The following is a 12,847-nucleotide window of genomic DNA, read 5'->3' on the forward strand; positions in this document are numbered from 1 at the left end:
TTTTTGAGTTGGAGTCTTGCTCTGTCTCTCAGGAGTGCAATGGCGTGATCTTGGCTCACTGCAACCTCCTCCCGGGTTCAAGCAATTCCCCTGCCTCGGCTCCCTGAGTCGCTGGGATTATAGGCATCTGCCACCATGCCCAGCTAATTTTGTGTTTTTAGTAGAGACAGGGTTTCACCATGTTGGCCAGGCTGATCTTGAACTCCTGACCTCAGGTGATCTGCCCACCTTGGCCTCCCAAAATGCTGGTATTACAGGCTTCAGCCACCTCACCTGGCCTATTTTATTTTTATTTTTTTGAGATGGAGTCTCACTCTGTCACCCAGGCTGGAGTCCAATGGCGTGATCTTGGCTCACTGCAACCTCCACCTCCTAGGTTCAAGCAATTCTCCTGCCTTGGCCTCCCAAGTAGCTGGGATCACAGGCGTGCACCACCACACCTGGCTAATTTTTGTATTTTTGGTAGAGACGGCGTTTTGCCATGTTAGTCAGGCTGGTCTTGAACTCCTGACCTCAAGAGATCCACCTGCCTTAGCCTCCGAAAGTGCTGGGATTACAGGCGTGAGCCACTGGGCCCAGCCAACTCCCTTACATTTAAAAGAGGGGTTGCCCTAAATTGTGCCTAATACTGCCTTGCCTTGCTTGTGCCCCGGCCTCAGGGAAGGGAGGGTGGCTGTTCTCCACTGTGTTGCTTCATACCCACATTTTCACTCTCTGTCCCTGCCTGGCTGCTCCTCTTCCTGGGCCAGCACATACAGCTGTCTTTGCCCTGCTCTCTTTCTCTTTGCAGAGCTCTTCCTCACTTGCTCACAGAGTCTCTGAGGGATATCCGGTCTACAGGGTGTTCCAGTGGAGTTCTAGAACATGCCCTCGGCCATGGGCTGGAGATGGTTTCTGGTGGGAGGTGGCTCTGGGACAGCCTGAAAGCCATAGCTGTACACTATTTTTACCAAGCTCATCAGGAGGTGCTTGGGAGGCTTCCAAGGCCTGAAACAGGTCCCCTTCCCTGAGGGACACAGGTTCGGAAGTGAAGCCTGCCTCTGTCTCGAGCATTAGAAATTGCGACTTTCCTGTGGGCAAACAATAGCACCAGTCTTCTTAGGGACACAGGCCCAGGCAGAAAAGAAGCTCTTGTTCCACCTTTGCCCCACACCCAGCTCCCTGGAGGACCTGGTAGTTTTCCACATTCTTTTACTCCCATTTGTGGGGCTCTGGAGCCTGGCCAGGTATCTCTCCATGGGAACCAGAACACAAGGCATCGTAGGCCCCTAAACCTCTCCAACAACTGCATGTGGCTGTTCCTAGTGCGAAACGCCAGGCACGCTCACCTTCCCCTCCTCGTTCCCTGGAGAGTGGGAGTTGAGGGCCTGATCGCTCTCTTCTTCACCACCTCAACCCCAGGGACCACAGGAGGAACTCCAAATCTAACCTGAGCTGGCAGGAGGGGCGGCACAGGGGCCTCCTAAGGATGGTGCAGGTGGGAGCGAGAGCTGAGGTAGGGGGGAGGAAGGAATACTTCCGGGAGATAACAGATTTGAATTGCACCTCAAAACCCAAAAGGAGGATGCATTGTTGGGGCAGGGAAGATAAAAATAAGCGAAGTGGAAAACCGAGGATTTGAATTTAGACAGATCTGGGTTCACATTTCAGCTCCATCTCAAGCTGTGAAATCTTAGGCAACTTCTGGAGTCCTCTGTTTCCTCCTCCACGCTCCACAATGGTGATTATTCCATCGTGTTGTTGCAGCATTCAATGAAATAATGTACATAAGAAACTAACCAGCCAGGTGCTGTGGCTCATGCCTGCAATCCCAACACTTTGGGAGGCCAAGGTGGGAGAACTGCTTGAGGCTAGGAGTTTAAGACCAGTCTGGCAACATTGCAAGACCTTACCTCCACCAAAAATCTAAAACTTAGCTGTGTGCAGTGTTAAATGCCTATGGTTCCAGCTACTTGGGAGGCTGAGGATGCAGTCTGAGGTTGTAGTGAGCTATGATCGCACCACTGCACTCGATCCTGGGCAACGAGTGAGACTTTGCCTCGAAAGAAAGAAAGAAAGAGAGAGAGAAAGAAACTTACCAAGTTTTCTGGCATATATTAGGCACCCAGTAAATGGTTGCTATTATTGTTATCACTATGTTGGCGAGAGAGAGTCAAGAAGTGGGAATTGAAGAGCAGACTTTCTTGTTTGTAGGGACAGGCAACCACAGTGAGGAGGGGAAGAAATCCCCAGACAGGGGTCTCTACCAGAAGCCATCTGTGATCTCATAAGAGCCTTGCCTTACCACTCTGGTGCCGTCTTGTTGACTCAGATACAGGCTTTGATTTCCTTGGAGCGTCTCAGTTTACAACAGCAATAAGCAGCATCTTGGAAAATTAGAGTCACAGAGACTGGGCAGAGTCTCTCTCACTGTCAGATAAAGGGGACCCTGTTCCGATTCCCATCAGTGACAAGGGATGACGCTCAGGCTGCCACTGAGCATGAGGGCCAGGCCAGAAGGAACAATGGTTGGGCAGGTGCCAAGGTCTTGGGAAAAAATTGAGGTCCCAAGAGAGGAACCAGAGCTGCCCCAGTGGGTACTGCCTTCCCTTTTGTGCCTCTTACTTTTTGCTCCCAGCCCTCCTTTCTTTTTATCTTTTCTTTTCTTTTTTTTGAGAAGGAGTCTTAATCTGTCACCCAGGCTGGAGTGCGGTGGCACGATCTCAGCTCACTGCAACCTCTGCCTCCTGGGTTCAAACAATTCTCCTGCCTCAGTCTCTTGAGTAGCTGCGATTACAGGCACGCACCACCACGCCCAGCTAATTTTTTTGTATTTTTAGTAGAGACAGGGTTTCACCATGTTGGTCAGGGTGGTCTTGAACTCTTCACCTCATGATCTGCCCAACTAGGCCTCCCAAAGTGCTGGAATTACAGGCGTAAGCCACCAAGCCCAGTCCCCAGTTTCTTTTCTTTTCTTTTTTTTTTTTTTTTTAATAGAGATGGTGTCTCACTACATTGCCCAGGCTGGTCTTGAACTCCTGGCCTCAAGTAACCCCACCTCAGCCTCCCAAAGTGCTGGGATTACAGACGTGAGCCACCACAGCTGCTTCCCCTGCTGACGTCTAATCCCTCCAACCCCTGTCTCTGACAAGGAGGGTGGGACCAAGCCGAGACATGTTAGGGGAGGTGGTGATGATACCACAGACATTGGAAGTCTGCTCCCAGGGTGCTGGTTACAGTATTGGGCTTCCTCCTACATCACTAGGTCTGGGGAACTCATAAAAGCTTAGAGGGCCAGGAAAATGGGGTAGCAGTCTTAAAATCCTGAGAAGTGAGAATTCACAGCTGTCGGTTTCACCTCACCCCACTTCTTTTCTTCAACTCCAGTTCTCTGTTTCCTCTTTTTCTTCTCACTCTCTCTGTTCCATTCTCTTTTTTCTGCTTCTTCCTCAGACTGGCTTTGAAAGTTTTCGCTTCTGTTTCCAAACCCCCTTCACATACAGAAGACTCTCTGTTTCTCTTGTCTCCTCATTTGTGTCTCTGGTTGCCTTACCCACAGAAGGGATCCCTGCCTTCTCTGATAGAGGCTTAAAAGAGAGCAAAGCCCCAGGGCTGGGGTAGCTCAGCCTCAGGGGACCATGGGGGAAAGGCCTGGGCCACATGGAGATGGAAGCGTGAGCCAGCTCATGACTGCATAAAGACTGCGGTACTGATTGGGCTCTGGTGACTCACCACTCAACAGAGGGGTCTGGGAGAGTGATGTCACTGTTGACCCTGGAGCTGCCACATCACTGCCCTGAGACCTTTTCTTGCCTTGCTGGCTTCTTTTTGCCTCCCTTTATAGGGCAGGGCAAGGAAAGCAAGTTTCACCTTTGATGACATTTAGAACCACAATGTGGTTTACTAAAACCGAGAATTTCCTTCCCACTTCTTCACCTCCTCCTCCTCCTCCTCCTCCTCTGCCTGTCTTGGGTGGGGGGTATACTCATGTGCACGTGGGCATTCTCTGTCTCACACATGTGTGCACATTTCTTAGATGTATGTACAGCTCACGTGCATACGCGCGCACACACACACACATACTCACACATACTCCCACCTGCCATCTGTTTCCGTCAGTCAGGGGATCACATAAACTGGGCCTCCAAACTGTGCAGGGAGACTGGAAGGGGCTGATTCTCCCTGAGGGGGACCTGAGGAAGAAGGCCTGTGTGCTCTTGTCTGCTGGCATCTCGATGCCATGTGCCTCTTCACTTCAGAGGCTGCACCCTTGAGCCCTAATAAGCCCAGCTTTTGGGTTAGGCATGTGAGTCCTTGAGAAGGTGCACTTCCAATTTCATAATCGGAGGAAAACTGGGGTGGAGTTGGGTTGTGGGTAGGGACGGTGGGGATATATAGAGGAAGACAATTCGGATAGGCCAGACACTAGAAACTGATCCAAGACAAATGTCATCATTGTCCCCTTTCCCACCCTCCCCCAAATTAGCTGTATCTTTCTTTCCCTCTACATTTTGAGAACAGAGAAAGTCGAATCTCACTTGGTAAGCAAGTCCCAGGAATCTAGCTTAAGCTGGAACAGAGGAAGAGTTCCCAACATGAGGCTGAATATTAATGCTATGTAAATCACATGCAAATGTATTGAAAACAACAATAAATAGACAGTGGGTCTCGAAAAAGGAACAATTAGACTGAGGTGAAGGCAGTGGAGGAGCCACAGCCTAGTAACGGGGTGACTTCTGGAGTCTGAGTGCAGACTGGCCCACTCCTGTCCTCTAGAGATCCTGGCCTATCTGTGGTTGGTAGACATGGTTTGTTTGGGCCATAAGCAACTAACCAACAAGTCCTTATCAAATGTATACTTGGCCTGGTGGCGGAGATGGATTTTCTGTGAAGCTGATGAAGCTTGGATGGCAGTGCTCCTCATTTATACAGGCCCCTTCCAAAACCTGCACTTAATTCATGTTCATAATCTTGTACTTTGTTTCTTAAAGAGGGCTCCCAGGCCAGGCATGGTGGCTCACACCTGTAATTCCAGCTTTTGGGGAGGCCAAGGTGGGCAGATCACCTGAGGTCAGGAGTTTGAGATCAGCGTGGCCATCATGGTGAAACTCCGTGTCTACTAAAAATACAAAAAATTAGCCGGGTGTGGTGGCGGGCCTCTGTAATCCCAGCTACTTTGGAGGCTGAGACAGGAGAATCGCTTGAACAAGGAGGTGGAGGTTGCAGTGAGGTGAATGCTCTGCACTCCAGCCTGGGTGACAGAGCAAGACTTCATCTCAAAAAACAAACAAACAAAAAACAAGAGGGCTCCCTAAATTGTACAAGCTTTAGGCCCCACAAAACCTGGGTTCACCTCTGCAGTGACGGGGATAATTATGTAAAATGCTGACATGCTGTCTGTTCTTGGTTTAATTAGCAGCCTCCTTTGAAATAATCTCTGTCAGAGATGTGTCTGTGTGCACAGCCTTATGTGCCCCTTTGCCTAGGTGGAGGGGGACCCCATGGTTGCTCCTGTCTCCAAGACACCACAGTTTTCTGCCTTGAGACTGGGGTAAGAAGAGGGCAAAAGAAACTGCTTTGTTTCCAAAGGGAATGTGGCTGAGAACCCAAGGAACAAGTACCTGATAATAAATAATAAAAATACCTTACCTTCGTAAAGCCTTTAACAGTTTCCAAAGGGAATGTGCCATTTGATCTTCACAATAACCCTGAAGCAGGAAGGAAAGATATGGAGATTTGTTACAGACAAGTAAACTGAGGCTCAGAGAGATCTAATTACAGTCATAATCGCTCAAAAGCACAAAGCTGTTGTATCAACAGGAACAATCACATATGTTCACTCATTTAATCTGCACAAGAACTCTATAAGGTGGATATAACTATTATCCTCATTTTAGAAACAGGGAAACTCCACAGAGAGGCTAGGTCACTTGCACTAGCCAAACTAGAGTAGCCCAGCCAAGATCTGAACACAGTCTGGTGGCCAAGTCCTTGCTCTCAATCGGCACACCACTCCAATGCCTGTGCACAGTCATGGGCTAGACTTCAAGTCCTGACCTGTCCGACCCCTTTCTCATCACCACTAAGCACTAACACATCCCTCTGAACCAGGAAATCAAAGCCTAGAGGGAGAGGCAGGAGACTGGTGGGAAGTCCAGGTAACTGACCCTAAGGATCAGGGTCTAGTCATGGAAATGGCCCCTCAGGACAGATGAGTACCAGTGTTCCTCCTGGACTGAGAGTGCAAGGCAGGAGGTGAGCCAGCAGGCACCAGCCCACCACGAGCCTGGGGAGACTTCTTAAAGAAGCTGGAATGTGTTGCCTTTCAGGAACCAATGTTTAACCACTTCATCCCACTCCTTACTTACAGGCAAGTAAACTGAGGCTTAGACACATCTAATTACAATAATATGAGCTCATGGTCAAGTGTGGTGGACTATGCCTATAATCCCAGCACTTTGGGAGGCTGAGGCGGGAAGATTACTTGAGGTCAGTTGTTTGAGACAAGCTTGACCAACACAGTGAAATCCCATCTCTACTAAAAACACAAAAATTAGCCAGGTGTGGTGATGCACACCTGTAGTCCCAGCTACTCGGGAGGCTGAGGCAGGAGAATCGCTTGAACGCAGGAGGCAGAGGTTGTGGTTAGCCAAGATCGTGCCACTGCACTCCAGCCTGGGAGACTGAGCGAGACTCTGTCTCAAAAATATATAATAATAATAATATCTCATGAGCACAAAGCTACTGTATCAGCAAGGACAATCCCCACTTCCCAGACAAACAAGATCAAGATTATGGTCAGAGGTGTATTTAGGGAGATTACCATGGCAACGAGGTAAAGGATGATGGACTAGGAGTAGGGAGGTGGCACTAGAAGGAGACTGGTTAGGAGATGGTGGCAGAAATCCAGGTAAGAAGGGATGAGGCCCCACATGAAGGAAGGCAGTGGCTGTGAGGCTGTGGTGTAGCGGAGACGCTGCAGGGGAGAACGAATGAAGGGAGGACAGGGTGTCTTCTCCAATCAACACAGCCCACGTGCAGGCCCTAGTGGAAGAGGCGGGGTGCGGTAGAGAGTGGGAAGTGCTGGCGGTGGGGTGGAGCGGGGAGGGGCAGGCAATAAACACTTTGGCCTGCAGGATGAGCAGCCCCTGGAAGCTGCCAGAGTTGCTAACCTCCCGTCTTCCTGCTCTCCCCCAGTCAGGCCAGCCACCGCCACCAGGTTGTGTGGTGTGTGTGTGGTGACGGGGCGGGGAGAAGGGAGAAGTGTCAGCCCTGGGCTCTGGGGCCACATCACAGGGAGGTGAACTATGGGGAGCATCAGGGAAGCGTGATTTAGAGTCTCATTCCCACTGCCCTTCTCTACGCTGCAAGGACAGTTCAATGTAATGTATAATTACCGCTGCCCCACGAGGCTGCACTGTACTCAGAGCTCCCACCTTCCTCCGCTCCCTCCTGCCTGCCTTCAGACTATAAATCAGTTTTCAATCCTGAATGCTACCTGTAAATGTTCGCGCTCGGGATCCTCGTCTCATATTCCTGTGTCCCTGGGGGTAGCTCAGGCTGTGAGTCGCCTGCTTCCCCAAGTCCTGACTCTGACATCCCAGTCCCTGATTGATGGTGGGAGGAGCAGCAGCGGGGAAACTGGAGTTGGCTCTACGATCTCTGGATTCCTGGCTTAGGGAGAGGGGTGGGTGGCTCTGCATCTACCTGTCTCAGCCAGGCCTGAACTGGACACTCCCCAGTGTACAGAACTGTGAACATGCTCCGGACCAATGGATGGGAAGGCATTGAAACTGACCCCTCCCCCAAAATGGCAGCTTCTTCCCAGCCCTGTCAGATGTGCCAGAGCAGGCAGGTGGGCACATTCACTGGAGTGTCCAAAAGACAGTGCCCTCCCCATATGCTGATCTGGGGATGGAGAGGAGCAGCCACGGCTTTCCCGAGCTGGGATGGGAAATCCTACGATGTACTTTTGAGGTGATAAAAGGACAAATCAAGAAAGAAATTCGCCAGGCACGGTGGCTCATGCCTATACTTCCAGCACTTTGGGAGGCCGAGACAGGCAGATTACCTGAGGTCAAGAGTTAAAGACCAGCCTGGCCAACATGGTGAAACCCCATCTCTACTAAAAATACAAAAATTAGCTGGGCGTGGTGCCACGTGCCTGTAATCTCAGCTAATTGGGAGGCTGAGGCAGGAGAATCTCCTGAACCCCAGAGGAGGTTGCAGTGAGCTGAGATAGTGCCACTGCACTCCAGCCCGGCGACAGAGTGAGACTCTGTCTCAAAAAAAAAATAAAAAACCACAAAGAAGAAATAAATTATTATTTTTTTTTCTTTCTTCCTTTTTTTTTTTTTTTTTTGAGACAGTTGCCCAGGCTGGAGTGCAGTGGCGCAAAGATGGCTCCCTGCAGCTTCAGTTGCAGGTGTGTTATGTCACCACCATTTGCTGATCACCCCATCTGAAGAAGGTCCCCCTGCCCTGACCTATTACCTTCTATCTTAGCGCCCTGTTTGTTCACTTTATAGTACTAATTATCATTTATAATTCTATATTATCTGATGTCTTCATTTTTTGTGGATTTTCTTTCACTCCTGGACTGGAATCTCTGTGAAGGCAGGGGCCATGGCCTAATCAACACTGTATTCCAGGTACTTAGCATCAAGCTTCACACATCATGATATTAAATACTTTTTGAATGAACTGAATGCATGGAGACAGGGTGGGGTGGCTGCCAAAGAGAAAGTCTTGGAAGCTGAGGCTGACTCTGCCTGCTCCCTGATGGCAGCCCCATTGGCAGATAGCAGCTGGGCAGATTCCTCCTTGCCTAGGAGACCAGGCTCACCACCCCAGGGGAACTGAGAGGCCCCAGCCCCATTCCTCTCCCTCGGGAAAACTCCAGCTGTGACCCTTCCTAGCTGTCCCTGGAGCTGCCTTCCAAGGACCAGGGGTTAACGGCCAGTGTTTACCACTTCTCACTCCCCGACAAGAGCCCTGGGTCGCTGGAAACCTTGGCCCAGCCCAAACTGATACCTTGCCTGGGCTAGGGACTCAACCTGGGGACAGCAAAGAGGGACTGAGGAGGAAGCTCCTCCACGAATTATAATATCCATGAAGTGAATGCAAATGAACTGAAAGCACCTTTTGAATAAGCAGCTTTTACTGAGGGTGCTGCTCTAATCCCTAAATGGCTTTGCTGACAGGGAGGAGCTTCCCGGTGGTGGAAGGGGTGGGAAATGGAGATGCACTGTCTAGAGTCAGCTCTGGGGTGCACTTGTCCCTGCACTTTTAGATTCAGGACACGCTTCTTGTGGCTAATGGAACTCGGAGATATCTAACCTTGGCCTCCATATTCCACAGCCTGCCTCCGCCCCCAGAGTCTGCAGAGCCCGGCCTCTGTGTTTCCAGGGTGCTGGGTCTCAGTGTCGAGCGATTCTCTGGGACTGGAAGCAGCTGAGCGTGGCCAAAGTGATACAGCCCGGTGGGCTCTCTGGTGACCACGTGAGACATTCCTGGGCCTGTGTGTAAGGTGTGTGGCCGTGTGCGCCAGTGGGTTTGTGTCCATTTACACATCCCCTGGAAAGAAGTGTCACTGCGTTTGTGCCTCTGTGTCTGTCCCCGCCCCCAGGTCTCCATCCATCTGTATTCCTCCCCAGGTTGGGGGTGGGGGCTGGCCTCAGCTGGGGAGTCATGCTTTTTCAAGGACTAATGACTTTTATCAGAATGATAATGAACTGATGACACAGGGAGGCCCTGGGCTCTGGAGAGAAGTCAGAGAAGGAGCAATGGGGGACAGAGAGGAGGCTGGCAGCGTTTGGAGGCTAGAGGACTATGCCTCCCAGAAAGGCCAGCCAGCTCCATTCAGCTTTCAGAGGGGGAAGGAGACAGGGACAGAGGAACCCCAGGGGATGCTGGAAACACATTCTCCATTTCTCTTCCCTGTTCCACCTGCCTCTTCCTGAACCTGCCATTCCCTGCTTTGCCGTTCCTCTCGCCCTCCAAAAGCGCTCCCCTTGACTACGGGGCTGTGAGGCTAAAGCTGGCTATTCCCCTCTCCCAGACTTCTCCACCCTGGCCCTGACCCAAAGCCAGGTCCTGCCCAGAGACAGAAGAGGAAGCTGCTCCAAGAATTCTGAATGGGCAGAGTCACATAGGTGGCCTGAGCAGGTCTTGGAGCACCAGAAACTGGAAAGCTGCCCCTTGGGCATGGAGCTTGTCAAGGCTAATTGGCCTCAATATTCTTTCATAATAAGAGTAGAGCCAGTTGAGTTGTCAGTGGGGAAAAGAGAGGAGAAATCAGAAGTTCACAGAACATCCACGTTAGGGACTTGGGAGATCACAAAAGCAGGAACTGTTCTCATTGGTCAGAGAAGGTAAGTGATACCCACCTCCCAAAGGTTTCAGAGAGATTTCAGATAGAGCCTGCAGCGTGCAGGGGGTTCCCCTCACTGGAAAAGCTCCTTCACCTGCTGCAGAGAGGCAGCCACCTCTCCCCCAGCTGGAAAGCTCCAGCCCCTTTAGAATAGCCTGGCAGGCAGTGAATAATCAATAAATATCAGCTGTTGTGGATATTAGCATAATCTTCTGGTGGAAAGTCTCTGAGGGTAGTCCCTGCAGAGAGGGCTCAGCTTCTAGGACCCTGGGATTCAGAAGAAACAGGGGACAGTGCAAAGCAAGCATGGTATTAAGATACCCAGCTTGAAGACCAAGAGGGCAGGCATGCCCGCCCTCACTGTGGCCTCTCCTTCCCCTGCCCCAGTCTCTCAGGGGCATCTTCCATTTGGGGCCGGCAGGGAGTCCTCCCTCTGTCCCAGGCAGGCCCAGTGACCTTTTGCTCAAGTCTGCAAATATATTCTTGTCTAGTCTTGGAAATGAAATTGTGCTCAACATTTGTATAGGGCTTTTCCATCACCCAGCCCTTTACAGACATTAGCTAATTGAATGGAGGAGGGGTAGAGAGGAGCTGGCCTCTGCAGTCAGGGACCCCAGGCCCTTTGGCCCTGGGCTCCAGTCTCACTCCTCCCTTCTTTCCTGCATGATGGGACTTACTCTAAAGAAGAGGCAACTCCTGAGGAATTGGCCACTGAGTCAGAAAGCAAGGGAAGCTGGGAGCTTGGTAATCTGTGGAATGGGTAAGGGTCTTCCTCAGGCCATCCTGTCCTACAGCCATACCCAGCAACTGGCTCAGTCTGAAAGTGCAGTTCTGTGTCTGTCATCAGTGGGTCGGACAAACACAGAGCTGTGTGGCCTGGTCTAGGGATGGGCCAAGCTCTCACCCCATCGGGGAGGCACAATTGTGGACAGCTGCTCCCAGCCTAGAGAGAAGCACAGAATCCTCTACCTGCCATGCTCTTCCTGGCCAGAATTGGAGGGGAGCCATCCAGTGTCAGCAGAGCGGCTTGCCCTGCCCCACCCCTCCGTCTCCACCCTCGTAGCCCCTGCCTGTGGCAGCTTGAGGCAGTGAGTAGAACTGCCCTCCAGGGCAAGCAAATCAACTCTCACCTGGGGAGGGATGGTAGGTGGGGGCAGGGAGACAGACCAGTTATCGAAACTAACATAAACATGGGGAGGAAATAGGCGATATTTCTAACTGAGACTGTGGGAGAAAGGAAAGGAAGAAGACTAGAAAGAGAGACGTGGGAAAAAAACATTTTCACGGGGTGCCCATAGTGTCAAAGATTTGAGGATTTCTTGGCACAGCCACAGGCAGCCCCATGTTGGATTCCCCGAGGCCTGAGAGAGCTGCCCCAGACCTCTGGGAGAGCCACCCTCCCATCCCACTGCCTGTTATCCCTCATACCCACAAGGGACGGCATCACGGCTGCCCACCTCACTGGCGTGGGCTTCTTCACGGAGCAGGTGGTACATGTTCTCCTCCCTGATTCCGTCAGAGACTGGAAGGTGGAGACTCACTCTCTTTCCGCGGCCTGGCTGCCCCCGGCTCACCCTGATCCCATCAGCCTTTTGGGAGCTGATTGGAGAATCAGCAATTCTAGAGACCCTGCCAGGTCCAGCAGAGGAAGACCTGACCTCCCTGTACCATAATTATCTGTCTCATAAAAAACAGGCATTGAACTTCATAAAACCAATGAGGGGTACAGGGCCAGGTCATGGGAGCAAGTAGGAATTTAGCTCTGGTGACAGTGGCAGTCAACTCCAAGGACAGAGCGGTGACAGCTCCCTCCTCTGAAGCCCAGCCCCAAAGGCCACCCAAACAAAGCTCCTGCAGATGCAACAGAAGAGGCTGAGGTCAGAACCAAGGAACGACTGGCTGGCTGGCAGGGGCAGGGAGCACTGGAGTGGTTTCTTCCCTTTATGACAAGCAGCCCAGCAGAGCCTGAGTCCTCCCTCCACAGCCCTCTCTGGTTCCAGAAAACCTCAGGAGCTTCCCGTCATGTTACCAAGGCAACTGCAGCACTGTAAGATTCACAGTGAGGATAGAGAGACTCGGACTGACAGGAAGCCCAGACAGAACGCCAAGGTGGAGGCACACGTCTGAGATGAGCAGGGAGGCAGGGGCTTTGGGCCAGAGCAAACAGCCCCTGCCTTTCTGTTTGGGCTGTTCCAGGATCTGTTTTGCTGCAGGCTGTGAGTTTGTTTTACACAGCCCAATCCCCCGTGGGTGAGAAAACAGCATCAAAGCTTCCTTCCCTGTCAGGTGGGGATGGAGTAGGGCAGAGGAGGGATCCTCCACAACTTCCCAGAATGGCAGATGCTACAGCTCCTGGCCCAGCCCATGAGCAAGGGTTCTCCTGCTTTCAAAGGCCAGTGGGACCCTCCTCCATCACCACCTGCTTGCTCTACCCTGGTCCCCTTGGGAGGCAGTCTTGCCAAGGGATCAGCTGCACAGGCTGCATTGGTTGGGATC

The 12,847-nt window shown here is 51.6% G+C and overlaps 1 long non-coding RNA gene across 2 annotated transcripts in view; it reads right to left on the minus strand.

Moving 5' to 3' along the window:
• The window catches only part of LOC108284250, a 25,672-nt gene extending 13,082 nt beyond the window's left edge, over positions 1–12,590 (minus strand). For both annotated transcript variants that reach the window (XR_001817147.2, XR_001817148.2), the window contains exons 1-2: positions 12,381–12,590; positions 5,629–5,687 (exon numbers count right to left, since the gene is read on the minus strand). This is a non-coding gene — a long non-coding RNA (uncharacterized LOC108284250). The remainder of the gene's footprint in view (positions 1–5,628; positions 5,688–12,380) is intronic.
• Positions 12,591–12,847: the final 257 nt, after the last annotated feature.

The sequence above is a fragment of the Cebus imitator genome, unplaced genomic scaffold, assembly GCF_001604975.1.
Source record: "Cebus imitator isolate Cc_AM_T3 unplaced genomic scaffold, Cebus_imitator-1.0 Scaffold274, whole genome shotgun sequence".
Taxonomy (NCBI): domain Eukaryota; kingdom Metazoa; phylum Chordata; class Mammalia; order Primates; family Cebidae; genus Cebus; species Cebus imitator.